Source organism: Elephas maximus, chromosome 15 (genome assembly GCF_024166365.1).
Source record: "Elephas maximus indicus isolate mEleMax1 chromosome 15, mEleMax1 primary haplotype, whole genome shotgun sequence".
Lineage (NCBI taxonomy): Eukaryota > Metazoa > Chordata > Mammalia > Proboscidea > Elephantidae > Elephas > Elephas maximus.
The window spans coordinates 95,244,216-95,263,325 of NC_064833.1; positions in this window are offsets into that span (position 1 = coordinate 95,244,216).

The window sequence follows — 19,110 nt, forward strand, 5'->3', positions numbered from 1 at the left end:
GAGTGAAGAAGAGGGAGACCCAGGCAGAGTCCTGCTTAGGGAGTGAGGAGATGGGAGAGACCAGGCAGAGCCAAGTATAGGGAGTGAGGATATGGGAGAGACCAGGCAGGCCCTGTGTAAGGAGTGATGAGGTGGGAGAGACCAAGCAGGACCCTGTGCAGGGTGTGAGGGGGAGGGAGCATCCAGGCAGGGCCCTGTGGAGGGAGTGAGGTGTTGGGAGAGACCACACAGGTCCTGTGTAGGGAGTGAGAATGTGCCAGAGATCAGGCAGGGCCCTGTATAGGGAGTGAGGAGGTGGGAGAGAACAGACAGAGACATATGTAGGGAGTAAGCAGAAGGGAGACACCAGGCAGGGCCCTCTGTAGGGAGTGAGGAGGAGGGACATACCAGGCAGGGCCCTGTGTAAGGAGTGAGGAGGTGGGAGAATCCAGGCAGACACCTGTGTAGGGAGTGAGGAGCTGGAAGAGACCAGGCAGGGACCTGTGTAGGTCCTGAGGAGGTGGGAGAGGCCAGGCAGCGTCCTGTGTAGGGAGTGAGAAGGTGGGAGAGACCAGGCAGGGCCCTATGTTGGGAGTGAGGATGCAGGAGAGAAGAGGCAGAGATGTGGGAGAGACCAGGCAAAGACCTGTGAAGGGACTGAGGAGGTGGGAGAGACCTGGCAGGGCCCAGTGTAGGGAGTGAGTATCTTGGAGAGAAGAGGCAGAGACCTGTGTAGGGATTGAGAAGAAGGAGAGACCAGGCCGGGCCCTGTGTAGGGAGTGAGGAGGTGGGAGAGGCCAGGCAGAGCCCTGTGTAGGGAGTGAGGTGTTAGGAGAGACCAGGCAGGGCCCTGTGTAGGGAGTGATGAGGTGAGAGAGACCAGGTAGGACCCTGTGTACAGAGTGAGGATGTGGAAGAGAACAGGCAAGGCTGTGTGTAGGAAGTAAGGTGGTGGAGATACCAGTCAGGGACCTGTGTAGGGATTGAGGAAGTGGGAGAGACTAGGCAGGACCCTGTGTAGGGAGTGAGGAGGTGGGAGAGACCATCAGGGCCCTGTGTAGGGAGTGAGGAGGTGATAGAGAACAGGTAAGGCCCTGCATACACAGTGAGGAGTTGGGAGAGACCACCCAGATACCTGAGTAGGGAGTCAGGAAGTGGGAGAGATCAGGCAGAGCCCTGTGTAGGAAGTGAGGTGTTAGGAGAGACCAGGCAGGGCCCTGTGTAGGGAGTGAGGAGGTGGGAGAGACCAGGTTGGACCCTGTGTACAGAGTGAGGATGTGGGAGAGACCAGGCAGGTCTGTGTGTAGGGAGTAAGGAGGTGGAGATGCCAGGCAGGGCCCTGTGTAGGGAGTGAGGATGTAGGAGAGATCATCAGGGCCCTGTGCAGGGAGTGAGCAGATGGGATACACCAGGCAGGGCCCTGTATAGGGAGTGAGGAGATGGGAGAGAACAAGCACAGCCCTGTGTAGGGAGTGAGAAGAAGGGAGATAACAGCCAGAAACACAGTGCAGGGACTGAGGAGGTGGGAGAGGTAAGGCAGGACCCTGTGTAGGGAGTGAGGGGGTGATAGAGACCAGGCAGAGCCCTGTGTAGGGAGTGAGGAGGTGGGAGAGGCCAGGCATGGCCCTGTGTAGGGAGTGAGGAGGTGGGAGAGACCAGGCAGGGCCCTGTGGAGGGAGTAAGGAGGTGGAGAGACCAGGCAGTGGCTTGTTTAGGGAGTGAGCAGGTGCGAGAGAACATCAGGGCCCTGTGTAGGGAGTGAGGAGGAGGGAGAAAACAGGCTAACACCTGTGTATGTAGTAAGGAGGTGGGAAAGACCACCCAGAGACCTGTGTAGGGATTGAGGAATGGGAGGGAACAGGCAGAGAACTGTGTAGGGAGTGAGGAGGTAGGAGAGACCAGGCAAGGCCCTGTGTAGGGAGCGAAGAGGTGGAGAACCAGGCAGAGTCCTGCATAGGGAGTGAGAAGGTGAGAGAGGACAGGCAGAGCCCTGCGTAGGGAGTGAGGAGGTGGGATTGACTAGGCAGGACCCTGGGTAGGGTGTGAGGAGGTGGGAGATTCCAGGCAGGGCCCTTTGTAGGGAGTGAGGTGTTGGGAGAGACCAGGCAGAGTCCTGTGTAGGGAGTGAGGATTTGGGAGAGACCAGGCAGGGCCCTGTGTATGGCCTGAGGAGGTTAGAAATACCAGGCAGGGCCCTGAGTAGGGAGTGAGGAAGTGGCAGAGAAGAGGCAGGGCCCTGTCTAGGGATTGAAGAGGTGGGAGAGAACAGGCAGAGACCCTTGTAGGGAATGGGGAGGTGGGAGAACCATGCAGAGACCTGTGTAGGGATGGAGAAGGTGGGAGGGACCAGTTAGGGCCCTGTGTGTGCAGTCAGGATGTGAGAGAGAGGAGGCAGGGCCCTGTGTGAATTGAGGATGTGGGAGAGGCCAGGCAGGGCCCTGTATAGGGAGTGAGGAGGTGAGAGAGGCCAGTCAGGGACCTGTGTAGGGAGTTAGGCGTTAGGAGAGACCAGGCAGGGCCCTGTGTAGGGAGTGAGGAGGTGGGAGAGACCAGGCAGAGACCTGCATAGGGAGTGAGGAGGTGAGAGAGACCAGGTAGGATGCTGTATAAAGAGTGAGGATGTAGGAGAGACTAGCCAGAGCCCTGTGTAGGGAGTAAGGAGGTGGAGAGACCAGGCAGGGTCCTGTTTAGGGAGTGAGGAGGTGGGAGAGATCATCAGGGCCCTGTAAAGGGAGTGAGGAGGTGGGAGAGACCACCCAGATACCTGTGTAGGGACTGAGGAGGTGGGAGAGAAAAGACAGAGCCCTGTGTAGGGAGTGAGGAGGTGGGAGATACCAGGCAGGGCCCTGTGTAGGGAGTGAGGAGGTGGCAGAGACCAGGCAGGGCCCTGTCTAGGGAGTGAGGAGTTGGAAGAGACCAGGCAGAGACCTGTGTACTGAGTCAGGAGGTGGGAAAGAACAGGCAGGACTGTGTTTAGCAAGTGAGGGGGTGAGAGAGAATAGGCAGAAACTTGTGTAGGGAGTGAGAAGATGGAAGACAGCAGGCAGGGCCCTGTGTAGGGAGGGAAGAGGTGGGAGAAACATTCAGAGACCTGAATAGGGAGTGAGGAGTTGGGAGAGACCAGGCAGGGCTCTGTGCAGGGAGTGAGGAGGCCAGAGATCAGGCAAGTCCCTTTGTATGGAGTAAGGATGTGGGAGAGACCAGGCAGGGCCCTGTGCAGGGAGTGAGGAGGTAGGAGAGATCAGGCAGGGACTGGTGTAGGGAGTGAGGAGGTGGGAGAGACCAGGCAGGGCCCCGTGTAGGAAGTGAGGAAGTGGGAAAGAAGAGGCAGAAAGCTGTGTATGGAGTGAGAAGATGGGAGACACTAGCCAGGGCCCTGTGTAGGGAGTGAAGAGGTGGGAGAACAAGGCAGAGTCCTGCATAGAGAGTGAGGAGGTGGGAGAGGACAGGCAGAGCCCTGCTTAGGGAGTGAGGATGTGGGAGAGACAAAGCAGGGCTCTTTGTAAGGAGTGATGAGGTGGGAGAGACTAGACAGGACCCTGCTAGGGGTTATTGATATTGTAAGGGTTAGGTTTAGGGTTAGGGTAGGGGTAAGGTTAGGGTTAAGGCTAGCTTTACTGTAAAGGGTGGGGCCAGGTTAGGGTTAGGGTTAGGTTTAGAGTTCGAGTTAGATCTAGGGTTTAGGGTTAGGGTTAGGGTCCGGTTTAGAGTTATTGTTAGGTTTAGGGTAGAGTTAAGGTTAGCGTTAAGTTTAGGGTTAGGGTAAGGATTAAGTTTAGGTCAGGGTTAGGGTTAGGATGAGTGATAGGGTTAGGGAAAGGGTTAGGGGTTCGTGTGAGGCTTAGTGTTACATTTACAGTTAAGCTGATGTTTTAGGGTGTTACTACCAGGGTTTACCAGGGTTAGGGTTAGGTTTAGGGTTAGGGCGAGAGTTAGAGGATAGTTTAGGGTTAGGTGTAATTTTAGGGTTAGGGTTAGGCTTAGGTTTAGGGTGAAGTTTAGGTTAAGGATGAGGGTTAGGATTAGGCTTTGGTGTTTAGGTTAAGGTTAGGGTTACGTTTAGGGTTAGGCTTAGTGTTAGGTTTAGCGTTAAGTGTTTGGGTTAATGTTAGGGTCAGGTTTAAGGTTAGGTTTAGGGTTAGGGTTAGTGTTTGGTTTAGGGTTAGGGTTAGGGTGAAGTTTAAGTTAAGGGTGAGTGTTGAGCTTAGGGTTAGTGTTGGGGTTACGGTTAGGCTTAAGGTTAGGATTAAGTTTAGGCTTAAGGTCAGATTTAGAGTTAGGGTAAGTGTTAGGGTTAAGTCATAGTTAGGTTTAGGACTAGTTTTTAGTTAGAGATAGGGTTGGGTTCAGGGTTGGGGTTAGGTTTAGATGTTAGGGTGAGGGATAGTGCTAGGTTTCCATTCAAACTGAGTGTGTAGGGTAAGTTTTAGGGTTAAAGTTAGAGTTAGAGTCAGGGTTAGGTTTAAGTTTAGTGTTGGGATTATGTTTATGGTTAGGGTCAGGGTTGGGGAGATTTAGTGTTTAGGGTTACAGTGAATTTATGTTCTGCGAGAGGGTTAGGGTTAGGGGTTTGGGTTCAGGTTAGAGTCAGGGTTAGGGTTAGGTTTAGGGTTAGGGTTAGGTTTAGTGTTAGTGTTAGTTTTGCTTAGGGTTAGGGTTTGAATGAAGTTAGGGTAGGCTTAGTGTTATGCTTGGGGTGAAATTTTGGTTAAGGGTGAGGGTTCGGCTCAGGGTTAGGGTTAGAGTTAGGGTCAGTGGTTAGGGTTAGGTTTAGGGTTAAGGTTAGTTTTAGGCTAAGGATTAGAGTTAGGGTTAAGGGTTACTGTTTCAGTTAGGTTTAGGTTAAGGTTATAATTAGGGTTAAGTTTAGGGTTAGGGTAAGAGTTAGAGTTACATTTACAGTTAAGGTGAGGATTTTGGGTGTCACCGTTAAGGTTAGGGTTAGGGCTAGGGTTAGGGTTAGAGTTAAGGTTAAGGGTTAGGGTTAGGTTTAAGTTTATGGTAGGCTTAAAGATAGGGTTAAGGTTAGGTTAGGGTTAGGGTCAGGGTTAGAATTAGAATTAGGTTTAGGGCAAGGATTAGGGTCAGAGTTATTGTAAGGGTTAGGTTTCGGGTTACAGGTGGACCAAGGTTAAGGTGAGGGTTAGGTTTATGGGGAGGGTTAGGGTTAAAGTCAGGGTGAGTTTTAGGTTAGGGATAGGGTGAAGTTTAAGATAGGGTGAGGGTTAGGGTTATGGCTAAGGTTTGGGCTTGTTTTCAGGTTAGTGTTAAGGTTATGTTCAGGGTTAGGGTTACGTTCAGGGGTTGTGTTCAGTTTTAGGGTTAGGGTTAGATTTAAGGTTAGGGTTAAGTTTAGTGTTACGTTTAGGGTTAGGGTCACGGTTGTGTTAGGCTTTGTGGTTGGGGTGAGGGTTAGTTTTAGGGTTAGGGTTGGTTAGGGTTAGGATTATCGTTATGATAAGGCGTTAGGGGTTAGAGGTGTAGTTTAGGGTTAGGGTTTGGGTGAGGGTTCCGGTTAGGCCTTGCGGTTCTGGTCATGGTTAGGTTTGGTTTAGGCTTAGGGTTAGGTTCATGATTCGGTTTCAGGTTAGTGTTAGAGTCAGGGTGAGAGTTAGTGTTAAGGTTTTTGCTAGGCTTTGGTGTTAGGGTTAGGGTTTGTGTTAGGGTTAGGTTTATCATTAGGGCTCAGGGGTTTCAGGTTAATGTTAGGGTTAGGGTTAGGGATAGCATTAGGGTTAGGGTTGTGGGATACGGTTAGGATTTAGGGTGCGGGTTACGGTTAGTTTTACAGTTAAGGTGAGGGTTTAGGGTAATTGTTATGATTAGGGTTATAGTCAGAGTTAGGGTTTGGTTTAGGATTAGGGTTAGGTGTAGGGTAAGAATTAGGTTTAGGTCCATGTTGAGGGTTAGACTTAGTGTTCTATTTAGGGTCAAGGTTAGGGGTAGGGTTAGGATTAGGTCTAGGGTTAGGATTAGGATTATTTTAGGGTTAGGTTCAGGGCTATTGTAAGTGTTCGGTTTAGGGTTACAGATGGACTAGCGTTATTCTTAGAGATAGGTTTAAGGTTAGGGTTTGGGTTAGCTTTAGGTTTAGGGTTAAGGTTATGGTTAGTGTTTGGATGAAGTTCAGGATAGGGTGAGGGTTATTTTTATGGTGAGGGCTAGGGTTTGGGTTTGTGTTCAGGTTAGTGTTAAGGATAGGTTTAGGGTTCGGTTAGGGTTAGGCGTTATGTCTAGGGTCAGCGTTAGGTTAGGTTTAGGGTTAGTGTGAAGTTTAGGTTAAGGGTGAGGGTTATGATAAGGGTTAGGATTATAGACGGTGTTAGACGTTAGGTTTAGGGTGTTAGGGTTAGGTTTATGGTTAGGGTAGATTTAAGTTTAGGTTTAATATTAGGGTTAGGGTTAGATTTGGGTTACTGTTCGTATTAGGGTTAGGGTTAGGGATAAGTTTGGGGATAGCGTTAGGTTTAGGGTTGGGGATATGGTTAAGGATTAGGGTGAGGGTTAGGGTTAGGTTTACAGTTAAGGCGAGGGTTTAGAGTAATTGTTATGGTTAGGGTTAGAGTTAGAGTTAGGCTTAGGGTTAGGGTGAAGTTTCAGTTAATAGTCAGGGTTAGGCTTAAGGTTAGAGTAGGGTTAAGGTTAGTGTTCGGGTTAGGTATAGCGTTAGGGTTTGGGTAGGGGTAAGGTTAGGGTTAAGGCTAGGTTTACGGTAAAGGGTAGGGCTAGCTTAGGGTTAGATTTAGAGTTAGAGTTAGTGCTAGGGTTTAGGATTATGGTTATGGTCAGGTTTAGAGTTACTGTTAGGTTTAGGGTAGAGTTAAGGTTAGGGTTAATTTAGGGTTAGAGAAAGGGTTAGGTTTAGGTCTGGGTTAGGTGTAGGATGTGGGGTAGGGTTAGGGTTAGGGGTTCATGGGAGGGTTAGTGTTAAGTTTACATTAAGCTGATGTTTTCGGGTGTTACTGTTAGGGCTAGGGTTAGCATTAGGTTTAGGGTCAGGGCTAGAGTTAGGGGATAGTTAAGGGTTAGCTTTACTTTCAGGGTTAGGGTTAGCCTTAGGTTTAGGGTGAAGTTTAGGTTAAGGATGAGGGTTAGGGTTAGGGTTAGGCATTTGGGTTAAGGTTAAGGTTAGGTTTAGGATTAGGCTTAGGGTTAGGGTTAGGTGTTTGGGTTAATGTTAGGGTCAGGTTTAGGGTTCGGCTTAGGGTTAGGGCTACAGCTGGGGTAAAGTTTAATTGAAGGGTGAGGGTTGAGCTTAGGGTTAGCGTTAGGGGTTAGGGTTAGAGCTTAGGTTACGATTAAGTTTAGGGTTAAGGTTAGGTTTAGATTTAGGGTTAGGGTTAGTGTTAGGGTTAAGTCATGTTTAGGTTTAGGGCTAGGTGAAGGTTATAGATAGGGTTAGGTTAAGGGTTGAGGTTAGGTTTAGATGGTAAGATGAGGGTTAGTGCTAGGTTTCCATTTAAGCTGAGTGTGTAGGGTAAGTTTTAGGGTTAGGATTAGGGTTAGAGTTAGAGTTAGGGTCAGGGTTAGTTTTGAGTTTAGAGTTAGGGTTACGTTTATGGTACAGTCAGGGTTAGGGGAGATTTAGTGTTACGTTTAGTTTTAGGGTTAGGGTTACAGAGAAGTTTATGTTAAGCGAGAGGGTTGGGGTTAGGGGTTTGGGTTCAGGTCAGAGTCAGGGTTAGGGTTAGGCTTAGGGTTAGGGTTATATGTAGTGTTAGTGTTAGTTTTGCTTAGGGTTCGGGTTTGAATGAAGTTAGGGTACGCTTAGCGTTATGCTTAGGGTGAAATTCTGGTTAAGGGTGAGGGTTCGGCTTAGGCTTAGGGTTAGAGTTAGGGTCAGTGGTTAGGGTTAGGTTTAGGGTTAAGGTTAGTTTTCGGCTAAGGATTAGAGTTAGGGTTAAGGGTTAGGGTTAGGGTTAGGGTTCCGGTTAGGCCTTGCGGTTCTGGTCATGGTTAGGTTTGGTTTAGGCTTAGGGTTAGGTTCATGATTCGGTTTCGGGTTAGTGTTAGAGTTAGTGTGAGAGTTAGGGTTAAGGTTTTTGCTAGGCTTTGGTGTTAGGGTTAGGGTTTGTGTTAGGGTTAGGTTTATCATTAGGGCTCAGGGGTTTCAGGTTAATGTTAGGGTTAGGGTTAGGGATAGCATTAGGGTTAGGGTTGTGGGATACGGTTAGGATTTAGGGTGAGGGTTACGGTTAGTTTTACAGTTATGGTGAGGGTTTAGAGTAATTGTTATGATTAGGGTTATAGTCAGAGTTAGGGTTTGGTTTAGGATTAGGGTTAGGTGTAGGGTAAGAATTAGGTTTAGGTCCATGTTGAGGGTTAGACTTAGTGTTCTATTTAGGGTAAAGGTTAGGGGTAGGGTTAGGATTAGGTCTAGGTTTAGGATTAGGATTATTTTAGGGTTAGGTTCAGGGCTATTGTAAGTGTTCAGTTTAGGGTTACAGATGGACTAGCGTTATTCTTAGAGTTAGGTTTAAGGTTAGGGTTTGGGTTAGGTCTAGGTTTAGGGTTAAGGTTATGGTTAGTGTTTGGATGAAGTTCAGGATAGGGTGAGGGTTATTTTTATGGTGAGGGCTAGGGTTTGGGTTTGTGTTCAGGTTAGTGTTAAGGATAGGTTTAGGGTTCGGTTAGGGTTAGGCGTTATGTCTAGGGTCAGCGTTAGGTTAGGTTTAGGGTTAGTGTGAAGTTTAGGTTAAGGGTGAGGGTTATGATAAGGGTTAGGATTATAGACGGTGTTAGACGTTAGGTTTAGGGTGTTAGGGTTAGGTTTATGGTTAGGGTAGATTTAAGTTTAGGTTTAATATTAGGGTTAGGGTTAGATTTGGGTTACTGTTCGTATTAGGGTTAGGGTTAGGGATGAGTTTGGGGATAGCGTTAGGTTTAGGGTTGGGGATACGGTTAAGGATTAGGGTGAGGGTTAGGGTTAGGTTTACAGTTAAGGCGAGGGTTTAGTGTAATTGTTATGGTTAGGGCTCGAGTTAGATTTAGGCTTAGGGTTAGGGTGATGTTTCAGTGAATAGTCACGTTAGAGTTAAAGTTAGAGTAGGGTCAAGGTTAGTGTTCGGGTTGGGTACAGTGTTAGGGTTCGGGTAGGGGTAAGATTAGGGTTAAGGCTAGGTTTACGGTAAAGGGCAGGGCTAGGTTAGTGTTAGGTTTAGCGTTAGAGTTAGTGCTAGGGTTTGGGGTTATGCTTATGGTCAGGCTTAAAGTTATTGTTAGGCTTTGTTAGGGGGTTAGGGTTGTGTTTGTTACGGGGTTACGATTGTATTTTTCGGGGTTTAGAGTTGTGCTTGTTAGGGGCTTAGGGTTGTTTTCGTGACGGGGTTAGGGTTCTTTGTTGTTTGGGGGTTAGGGTTGTTTGTTGTTCGGGGGTTAGGTTTGTTTGTTGTTAGGGGGTCAAGGTTGTTTGTTGTTAGGGAGATAGTGTTGTTTGTTGTTAGGGGTTCAGGGTTGTTTGTTGTTAGGGGGTTAGTGTTGTTTGTTGTTAGGGTGTTAGATTTGTTTGTTGTTAGTGGGTTAGGGTTGTTTGTGGTTAGGGAGTTAGGGTTGATGTTTGTTAGGGGGTTAGTGTTGTTTGTTAGGGCGTTAGTTTTGTTTGTTGTTAGTGGGTTAGGGATGTTTGTTGTTAGGGGGTTAGTGTTGTTTGTTGTTAGGGGGTTAGGATTGTTTGTTGTTAGAGGGTTAGTGTTGTTTGTTATTAGGAGGTCAGTGATGTTTGTGGATGGGGGTTAGTGTTGTTGGTTGTTATGGGGTTAAGGTTGTTTGTTGATAGGGGGTTACTGTTTGTTGTTAGGGGTTTTGGGTTGTTGGCTTTTAGGGGGTGAGGGTTGTTTGTTGTTAGAGACTTAGGGTAGTTTCTTGTTAGCGGTTTAGTGTTGTTTGTTGTTAGGGGGTTAGTGTTTGTTGTTAGGGGTTTAGGGTTGTTTCTTGTTGGGCTTTAGTGGTTTTTGTTGTTAGGGGGTTTGGGTTGTTTGTTGTTTGGTTAGGGTTGTTTGTTGTTAGGGGGTTAGTGTTGTTTGTTGTTAGGGGTTTAGGGTTGTTTCTTGTTGGGGTTTAGTGGTTTTTGTTGTAAGGGTGTTAGTGTTTATTGTGGTTAGGGGGTTAGTGTTGTTCGTTGTTCGGGGTTTAGGATTGTTTGTTGTTAGGGGGTTAGGGTTGTTTGTTGTTTGGGGGTTATGGTTGTTTGTTGTTAGGGTGTTAGTGTTGTTCGTTGTTAGTGGGTTAGGGTTGTTTGTTGTTTGGTTAGGGTTGTTTGTTGTTAGGGGGTTAGTGTTGTTTGTTGTTAGGGGTTTAGGGTTGTTTCTTGTTGGGGTTTAGTGGTTTTTGTTGTTAGGGTGTTAGTGTTTATTGTGGTTAGGGGGTTAGTGTTGTTGGTTGTTCGGGGGTTAGGATTGTTTGTTGTTAGGGGGTTAGTGTTGTTTGTTGTTACAGGGTTAGTGTTCTTTCTTCTTAGGGGGTTAGTGTTGTTTCTTGTTAGGGGATTAGTGTTGTTTGTTGTTAGTCGGTTAGCGTTGTTTGTTGTTTGGTTAGTGTTGTTTGTTGTTAGGGGGTTAGGGTTGTTTGTTTTTAGGGGTTAGGGTTGTTTGTTGTTACGGGGTTAGAGTAGTTTCTTGTTAGGGGGTTAGTTTTGTTTGTTGTTAGTGGGTTAGGGTTGTTTGTTGTTTGGTTAGGGTTGTTTGTTGTTAGGGGGTTAGTGTTGTTTGTTGTTTGGGGTTTAGGGTTGTTTCTTGCTGGGGTTTAGTGGTTTTTGTTGTTAGGGTGTTAGTGTTTTGTGTTGTTAGGGGGTTAGTGTTGTTTGATGTTAGGGGTTTAGGGTTGTTTGTTGTTAGGGGGTTAGTGTTGTTGGTTGTTAGGGGATTAGGGTTGTTTGTTGTTAGGGGTTTAGGGTAGTTTATTTTTAGGAGGTTAGTGTTGTTTGCTGTTACGTTGTTAGGATTGTTGTTAGGGGGTTAGGGGTGTTTGTAGATAGGGGTTCAGTGCTGTTTGTTGTTAGGGGGTTAGAGTTGTTTGTTGTTAGAGGATTTGGATTCTTTCTTGTTAGGGGGTTAGTGTTGTTTGTTTTCAGGGGATAAGTGTTGGTTGTTCTTAGGGGGTTAGAATTTTATGTTTTTACTGTGTTAGTGCTGTTGGTGGTTAGGGTTTTAGTGTTGTTGGTTGTTTAGGGGGTTAGTGTTGTTGGTTGTTAGGGGGTTAGGATTGTTTGTTGTTAGGGGTTTAGGGTTGTTTGTTGTTATGGGGTTAAGATTGTTTGTTTTTAGGAGGTTAGTGTTGTTTGTTGTTACGGGGTTAGGTTTGTTTCTTGTTAGGTGTTTAGTGTTGTTTGTTGTTAGGGGGTTAGTGTTTGTTGTTAGTGGTTTCGAGTTGTTTCTTCTTGGGGTTTAGTGTTTTTTGTTGTTAGGGTGTTAGTGTTGTTTGTTGTTAGGGGCTTAGTGTTGTTTGTTTTAAGGGGTTCAGTGTTGTTTGCTTTTAGGGTTTTAGGGTTGTTTGTAGGGGTGAGTGTTGTTTGTTGTTAGGGGGTTAGTGTTGATTGTGGTTAGGGCGTTACTGTTGGATGTTGTTAGCGGGTTAGTGTTTTTTGTTGTTAGTGGGTTAGTGCTGTTTGTTGTTATTGGCTTAGTGTTGTTTCTTTTTAGGGGTTCAGTGTTGTTTGTTTTTAGGGTTGTAGGGTTGTTTGTTTTTACAGGGTTAGTTTTGTTTGTTTTTAGGGGGTTAGGATTGTTTGTTGTTAGGGGGTTAGTGTTGGTTGTTGTTACCGTGTCAGTGTTTTTTGTTGTTAGTGTGTTAGTGCCTGTTGTTGTTAGGGGCTTAGTGTTGTTTGTTTTAAGGGTTTTAGTGTTGTTTGTTTTTAGGGTTGTTTGTTGTTAGGGGGTTAGTGTTGTTTGTTGTTAGGGGGTTAGGGTTGTTTGTTGTTAGGGTGTTAGTGTTGTTTTTTGTTAGGGGGTTAGTGTTGTTTCTTCTTAGGGGGTTAGTGTTGTTTGTTTTTAGGGGGTTAGTGTTGTTTGTTGTTAGGGCTTAGGGTTGTTTCTTGTTGGGGTTTAGTGGTGTTTGTTGTTAGGGTGTTAGTGTTGTTTGTTGTTAGGGGCTTAGTGTTGTTTGTTTTTAGGCGTTCAGTGTTGTTTGCTTTTAAGATTTAGGGTTGTTTGTTTTTAGGGGTGAGTGTTGTTTGTTGTTAGGGGGTTAGGATTGTTTGTTGTTAGGGGGTTAGTGTTGTTTGTGGTTAGGGCGTTACTGTTGGATGTTGTTAGCGGGTTAGTATTTTTTGTTGTTAGTGGGTTAGTGCTGTTTGTTGTTATTGGCTTAGTGTTGTTTGTTTTTAGGGGTTCAGTGTTGTTTGTTTTTAGGGTTTTAGGGTTGTTTGTTTTTAGGGTGTTAGTGTTGTTTGTTTTTAGGGGGTTAGGATTGTTTGTTGTTAGGGGGTTAGTGTTGGTTGTTGTTAGCGTGTCAGTGTTTTTTGTTGTTAGAGTGTTAGTGCTGTTTGTTGTTAGGGGCTTCGTGTTGTTTGTTTTAAGGGGTTCAGTGTTGTTTGTTTTCAGGGTTTAAGGGTTGTTTGTTTTTAGGGGGTTAGTGTTGTTTGTTGTTAGGGGGTTAGTGTTGTTTGTTCTTAGGGAATGAGTGTTGTTTGTTTTTAGGGGTTTATTGTTGTTTCTTTTTAGGGGGTTAGTGTTGTTTGTTGTTAGGTGGTTAGGACTGTTGTTAGGGGGTTAGTGTTGTTTGTTCTTACGGGGTTAGTGTTGTTTGTGGTTAGGGGGTTAGTGTTGTAGGTTGTTGGGGGTTATGATTGTTTGTTGTTAGGGGTTTAGGGTTGTTTGTTGTTAGGGGGTTAGTGTTGTTTGTTGTTAGGGGGTTAGGGTTGTTTGTTGTTAGGGTGTTAGTGTTGTTTTTTCTTAGGGGGTTAGTGTTGTTTGTTGTTAGGGGGTTAGGGTTGTTTGTTGTTAGGGTGTTAGTGTTGTTTGTTGTTAGGGGGTTAGTGTTGTTTGTTGTTAGGGGGATAGGGTTGTTTGTTGTTAGGGGGTTAGTGTTGTTTGTTGTTAGGGGTTTAGGGTTGTTTCTTGTTGGGGTTTAGTGGTTTTTGTTGTTCGGGTGTTAGTGTTTATTGTGGTTAGGGGGTTAGTGTTGTTGGTTGTTCGGGGGTTAGGATTGTTTGTTGTTAGGGGATTAGGGTTGTATGTTGTTACCGGGTTAGTGTTGTTTGTTGTTACGGGGTTAGGGTAGTTTCTTGTTAGCGGTTTAGTGTTGTTTGTTGTTAGGGGGTTAGTGTTTTTGGTTTTTAGGGGTTAGGGTTGTTTGTTGTTGGGGTTTAGTGGTTTTTGTTGTTAGGGTGTTAGTGTTTGTTGTTATTGTGTTAGTGTTTTGTGTTGTTAGGGGGTTAGTGTTGTTTGATGTTAGGGGTTTAGGGTTGTTTTTTGTTAGGGGGTTAGTGTTCTTTCTTGTTAGGGTGTTAGGGTTGTTTGCTGTTAGTGGTTTAGGGTTGTTTTTTGTTAGTGTGTTAGTGTTTTTGGGTTTTAGGGGTTAGGGTTGTTTGTTGTTTGGGGGTTAGTGTTTGTTGTTAGGGGGTTAGGGTTGTTTGTTGTTAGGGTGTTAGTGTTCTCTCATGTTAGGGGTTTAGGGTTGTTTTTTGTTAGTGGGTTAGTGTTGTTTGTTGTTAGGGGGTTAGGGTTGTTTTTTGTTAGGGTGTTAGTGTTGTTTGTTGTTAGGGGGTTAGGGTTGTTTGTTGTTAGGTTGTGAGTGTGGTTTGTTGTTAGTGGGTTAGTGCTGTTTGCTGTTTGGTTAGGGTTGTTTGCTGTTAGGGGGTTAGTGTTGTTTGTTGTTAGGGGTTTAGTGTTGTTTCTTGTTGGGGTTTAGTGGTTTTTGTTGTTAGACTGTTAGTGTTTATTGTGGTTAGGGGGTTAGTGTTGTTGGTTGTTCGGGGGTTAGGATTGTTTGTTGTTAGGGGGTTAGTGTTTGTTGTTAGGGGGTTAGTGTTGTTTCTTCATAGGGGGTTAGTGTTGTTTGTTGTTAGGGGGTTTGTGTTGTTTGTTGTTTGGTTAGGGTTGTTTGTTGTTAGGGGGTTAGGGTTGTTTGTTTTTAGGGGTTAGGGTTGTTTTTTGTTACGGGGTTAGAGTAGTTTCTTGTTAGGTTGTTAGTGTTGTTTGTTTTTAGTGGGTTAGGGTTGTTTGTTGTTTGGTTACGGTTTTTTGTTGTTAGGGGATTAGTGTTGTTTGTTGTTAGGGATTTAGGGTTGTTTCTTGTTGGGGTTTAGTGGTTTTTGTTGTTAGGGTGTTAGTGTTTATTGTGGTTAGGGGGTTAGTGTTGTTGGTTGTTCGGGGGTTAGGATTGTTTGTTCTTAGGGGGTAGGGTTGTTTGTTGTTACGGGGTGAGTGTTGTTTGTTGTTACGGGGTTAGGGTAGTTTCTTGTTAGGGGTTTAGTGTTGTTTGTTGTTAGGGGGTTAGTGTTTGTTGTTAGGGGTATAGGGTTTTTTCTTGTTGGGGTTTAGTGGTTTTTGTTGTTAGGGTGTTAGTGTTGTTTGTTGTTAGGGTGTTAGTGTTGTTTGTTGTTAGGATGTTAGGTTTGTTTGTTGTTAGTGGGTTAGGGTTGTTTGTTGTTAGTGGGTTAGTGTTTTTGGTTTTTAGGGGTTAGGGTCGTTTGTTGTTTGGGGGTTAGTGTTTGTTGTTGGGGGTTAGGGTTGTTTGTTGTTAGGGTGTTAGTGTTCTTTGATGTTAGGGGTTTAGGCTTGTTTGTTGTTAGGGGGTTAGTGTTGTTTGTTGTTAGGGGGTTAGTGTTGTTTGTTGTTTGGGGGTTAGGGTTGTTTGTTGTTACGGGGTTAGTGGTGTTTGTTGTTACGGGGTTAGGGTAGTTTCTTGTTAGGGGTTTAGTGTTGTTTGTTGTTAGGGGGTTAGTGTTTGTTGTTAGGGTTTTAGGGTTGTTTCTTGTTGGGGTTTAGCGTTTTTTGTTGTTAGGGTGTTAGTGTTGTTTGTTGTTAGGGTGTTAGTGTTTTGTGTTGTTATTGGGTTAGTGTTGTTTGATGTTAGGGGTTTAGGGTTGTTTGTTGTTAGGGGGTCAGTGTTGTTTGTTGTTAGGTTGTTAGGGTTGTTTGTTGTTAGTGGGTTAGGGTTGTTGTTAGTGGGTTAGTGTTTTTGGTTTTTAGGGGTTAGGGTTGTTTGTTGTTTGAGGGTTAGTGTTTGTTGTTAGGGGGTTGGGGTTGTTTGTTGTTAGGGTGTTAGTGTTCTTTGATGTTAGGGGTTTAGGGTTGTTTGTTGTTAGGGGGTTAGTGTTGTTTGTTGTTAGGGGGTTAGGGTTGTTTGTTGTTAGGGTGTTAGTGTTGTTTTTTGTTAGGGGGTTAGGGTTGTTTGTTGTTAGGGTGGTAGTGTTTGTTGTTGGGGGTTATGGTTGTTTGTTGTTAGGGTGTTAGTGTTGTTTGTTGTCAGTGGGTTAGGATTGTTTGTTGTTTGGTTAGGGTTGTTTGTTGTTAGGGGGTTAGTGTTGTTTGTTGTTAGGGGTTTAGGGTTGTTTCTTGTTGGGGTTTAGTGGTTTTTGTTGCTCGGGTGTTAGTGTTTATTGTGGTTAGGGGGTTAGTGTTGTTGGTTGTTCGGAGGTTAGGATTGTTTATTGTTAGGTGGTTAGTGTTGTTTGTTGTTAGGGGTTAGTGTTGTTTCTTCTTAGGGGGTTAGTGTTGTTTCTTGTTAGGGGGTTAGTGTTGTTTGCTGTTAGTCGGTTAGGGTTGTTTGTTGTTTGGTTAGGGTTCTTTGTTGTTAGGGGGTTAGGGTTGTTTGTCGTTAGGGGTTTAGGGTTGTTTGTTGTTAGGGTGTTAGTGTTGTTTGTTGTTGGGGGTTAGGGTTGTTTGTTATTAGGGTGTTAGTGTTGTTTGTTGTTAGTGGTTTAGGGTTTCTTGTTCTTTGGTTAGGGTTGTTTGTTGTTAGGGGATTAGTGTTGTTTGTTGTTAGGGGTTTAGGATTGTTTGTTGTTAGGGTGTTAGTGTTGTTTGTTGTTAGGGAGTTAGGGTTGTTTGTTGTTAGGGTGTTAGTGTTGTTTGTTGTTAGTGGGTTAGGTTTGTTTGTTGTTTGGTTAGGGTTGTTTGTTGATAAGGGGTTACGTTTTGTGTTGTTAGGGGGTTAGTATTGTTCGTTGCTGGGGGTAAGTGTTGTTTGTTCTTAGGGCGTTAGTGTTGTTTGTTTTTAGGGGTTAGTGTTGTTTGTTGTTAGGGGTTTAGATTTGTTTCTTGTTGGGGTTTAGTGGTTTTTGTTGTTAGGGTGTTAGTGTTTGCTGTGGTTAGGGGGTTACTGTTGTTTGTTGTTCGGGGGTTAGTGTTGTTTGTTGTTAGGGGGTTAGGGTTGTTTGTTGTTAGTGGGTTAGGGTTGTTTGTTGTTAGTGGGTTAGTGTTTTTGGTTTTTAGGGGTTAGGGTTGTTTGTTGTTTGGGGGTTAGTGTTTGTTGTTAGGGGGTTAGGGTTGTTTGTTGTTAGGGTGTTAGTGTTCTTTGATGTTAGGGGTTTAGAGTTGTTTGTTGTTAGGGGGTTAGTGTTGTTTGTTGTTAGGGGGTTAGGGTTGTTTGTTGTTAGGGTGTTAGTGTTGTTTTTTGTAAGGGGGTTCGGGTTGTTTGTTGTTAGGGTGTTAGTGTTGTTTGTTGTTAGTGGGTTAGGGTTTTTTGTTGTTTGGTTAGGGTTGTTTGTTGTTAGGGGGTTAGTGTTGTTTGTTGTTAGGGGTTTAGGGTTGTTTCTTGTTGGGGTTTAGTGGTTTTTGTTGTTAGGGTGTTAGTGTTTACTGTGGTTAGGGGGTTAGTGTTGTTGGTTGTTCGGGGGTTAGGATTGTTTGTTGTTAGGGGGTAAGGGTTGTTTGTTGTTTGGGGGTTAGGGTTGTTTGTTGTTACGGGGTTAGTGTTGTTTGTTGTTACGGAGTTAGGTAGTTTCTTGTTAGGTTTTTAGTGTTGTTTGTTGTTAGGGGGTTAGTGTTTGTTGTTAGGGGTTTAGGGTTGTTTCTTGTTGGGGTTTAGTGGTTTTTGTTGTTAGGGTGTTAGTGTTGTTTGTTGTTAGGGTGTTAGTGTTTTGTGCTGTTAGGGGGTTAGTGTTGTTTGATGTTAGGGGTTTAGGGTTGTTGTTAGGGGGTTAGGGTTGTTTGTTGTTAGTGAGTTATTTTTGTTTGTTGTTAGTGGGTTAGTGTTTTTGGTTTTTAGGGGTTAGGGTTGTTTGTTGTTTGGGGGTTAGTGTTTGTTGTTAGGGGGTTAGGGTTGTTTGTTGTTAGGGTGTTAGTGTTCTTTGATGTTAGGGGTTTAGGGTTGTTTGTTGTTAGGGGTTAGTGTTGTTTGTTGTTAGGGTGTTAGGGTTGTTTGTTGTTAGTGGGTTAGGGTTGTTTGTTGATAAGGGGTTAGGTTTTGTGTTGTTAGGGGGTTAGTATTGTTCGTTGCTGGGGGTTAGTGGTGTTTGTTCTTAGGGCGTTAGTGTTGTTTGTTCTTAGGGGTTAGGGTTGGTTGTTGTTAGGGTGTTAGTGTTGTTTGTTGTTAGGGGGTTAGTGTTGTTTGTTGTTAGGGGCTTAGGTTTGTTTTTTGTTGGGGTTTAGTGTGTTTGTTGTTTGGGTGTTAGTGTTGTTTGTTGTTAGGGGCTTAGTGTGGTTTGTTTTTAGAGGTTCAGTGTTGTTTGCTTTTAGGGTTTTAGGGTTGTTTGTTTTTTAGGGGTGAGTGTTGTTTGTTGTTAGGGGGTTAGGACTGTTTGTTTTTAGGGGGTTAGTGTTGTTTGTGGTTAGGGCGTTACTGTTGGATGTTGTTAGCGGGTTAGTGTTTTTTGTTGTTAGTGGGTTAGTGCTGTTTGTTGTTATTGGCTTAGTGTTGTTTGTTTTTAGGGGTTCAGTGTTGTTTTTTTTTAGGGTTTTAGGGTTGTTTGTTTTTAGGGTGTTAGTGTTGTTTGTTTTTAGGGGGTTAGGATTGTTTGTTGTTAGGGGGTTAGTGTTGGTTGTTGTTAGCGTGTCAGTGTTTTTTGTTGTTAGAGTGTTAGTGCTGTTTGTTGTTAGGGGCTTAGTGTTGTTTGTTTTAAGGGGTTCAGTGTTGTTTGTTTTTAGGGTTTTAGGGTTGTTTATTTTTAGGGGGTTAGTGTTGTTTGTTGTTAGGGGGTTTGTGTTTTTGTTCTTAGGGGTTAGTGTTGTTTGTTGTTAGAGGGTTAGTGTTGTTTGTTCTTAGGGGATGAGTGTTGTTTGTTTTTAGGGGTTTATTGTTGGTTCTTTTTAGGGGGTTAGTGTTGTTTGTTGTTAGGTGGTTAGCACTGTTGTTAGGGGGTTAGTGTTGTTTGTTCTTACGGGGTTAGTGTTGTTTGTGGTTAGGGGGTTAGTGTTGTAGGTTGTTGGGGGTTACGATTGTTTGTTGTTAGGGGTTTAGGGTTGTTTGTTGTTAGGGGGTTAGTGTTGTTTGTTGTTAGGGGGTTAGGGTTGTTTGTTGTTAGGGTGTTAGTGTTGTTTGTTGTTAGGGGGTTAGGGTTGTTTGTTGTTAGGGTGTTAGTGTTGTTTGTTGTTAGGGGGTTAGGGTTGTTTGTTGTTAGGGGGTTAGTGTTGTTTTTTGTTAGGGGTTTAGGGTTGTTTCTTGTTGGGGTTTAGTGGTTTTTGTTGTTCGGGTGTTAGTGTTTATTGTGGTTAGGGGGTTAGTGTTGTTGGTTGTTCGGGGGTTAGGATTGTTTGTTGTTAGGGGATTAGGGTTGTATGTTGTTACCGGGTTAGTGTTGTTTGTTGTTACGGGGTTAGGGTAGTTTCTTGTTAGCGGTTTAGTGTTGTTTGTTGTTAGGGGGTTAGTGTTTTTGGTTTTTAGGGGTTAGGGTTGTTTGTTGTTGGGGTTTAGTGGTTTTTGTTGTTAGGGTGTTAGTGTTTGTTGTTATTGTGTTAGTGTTTTGTGTTGTTAGGGGGTTAGTGTTGTTTGATGTTAGGGGTTTAGGGTTGTTTTTTGTTAGGGGGTTAGTGTTCTTTCTTGTTAGGGTGTTAGGGTTGTTTGCTGTTAGTGGTTTAGGGTTGTTTTTTGTTAGTGTGTTAGTGTTTTTGGTTTTTAGGGGTTAGGGTTGTTTGTTGTTTGGGGGTTAGTGTTTGTTGTTAGGGGGTTAGGGTTGTTTGTTGTTAGGGTGTTAGTGTTCTCTCATGTTAGGGGTTTAGGGTTGTTTTTTGTTAGTGGGTTAGTGTTGTTTGT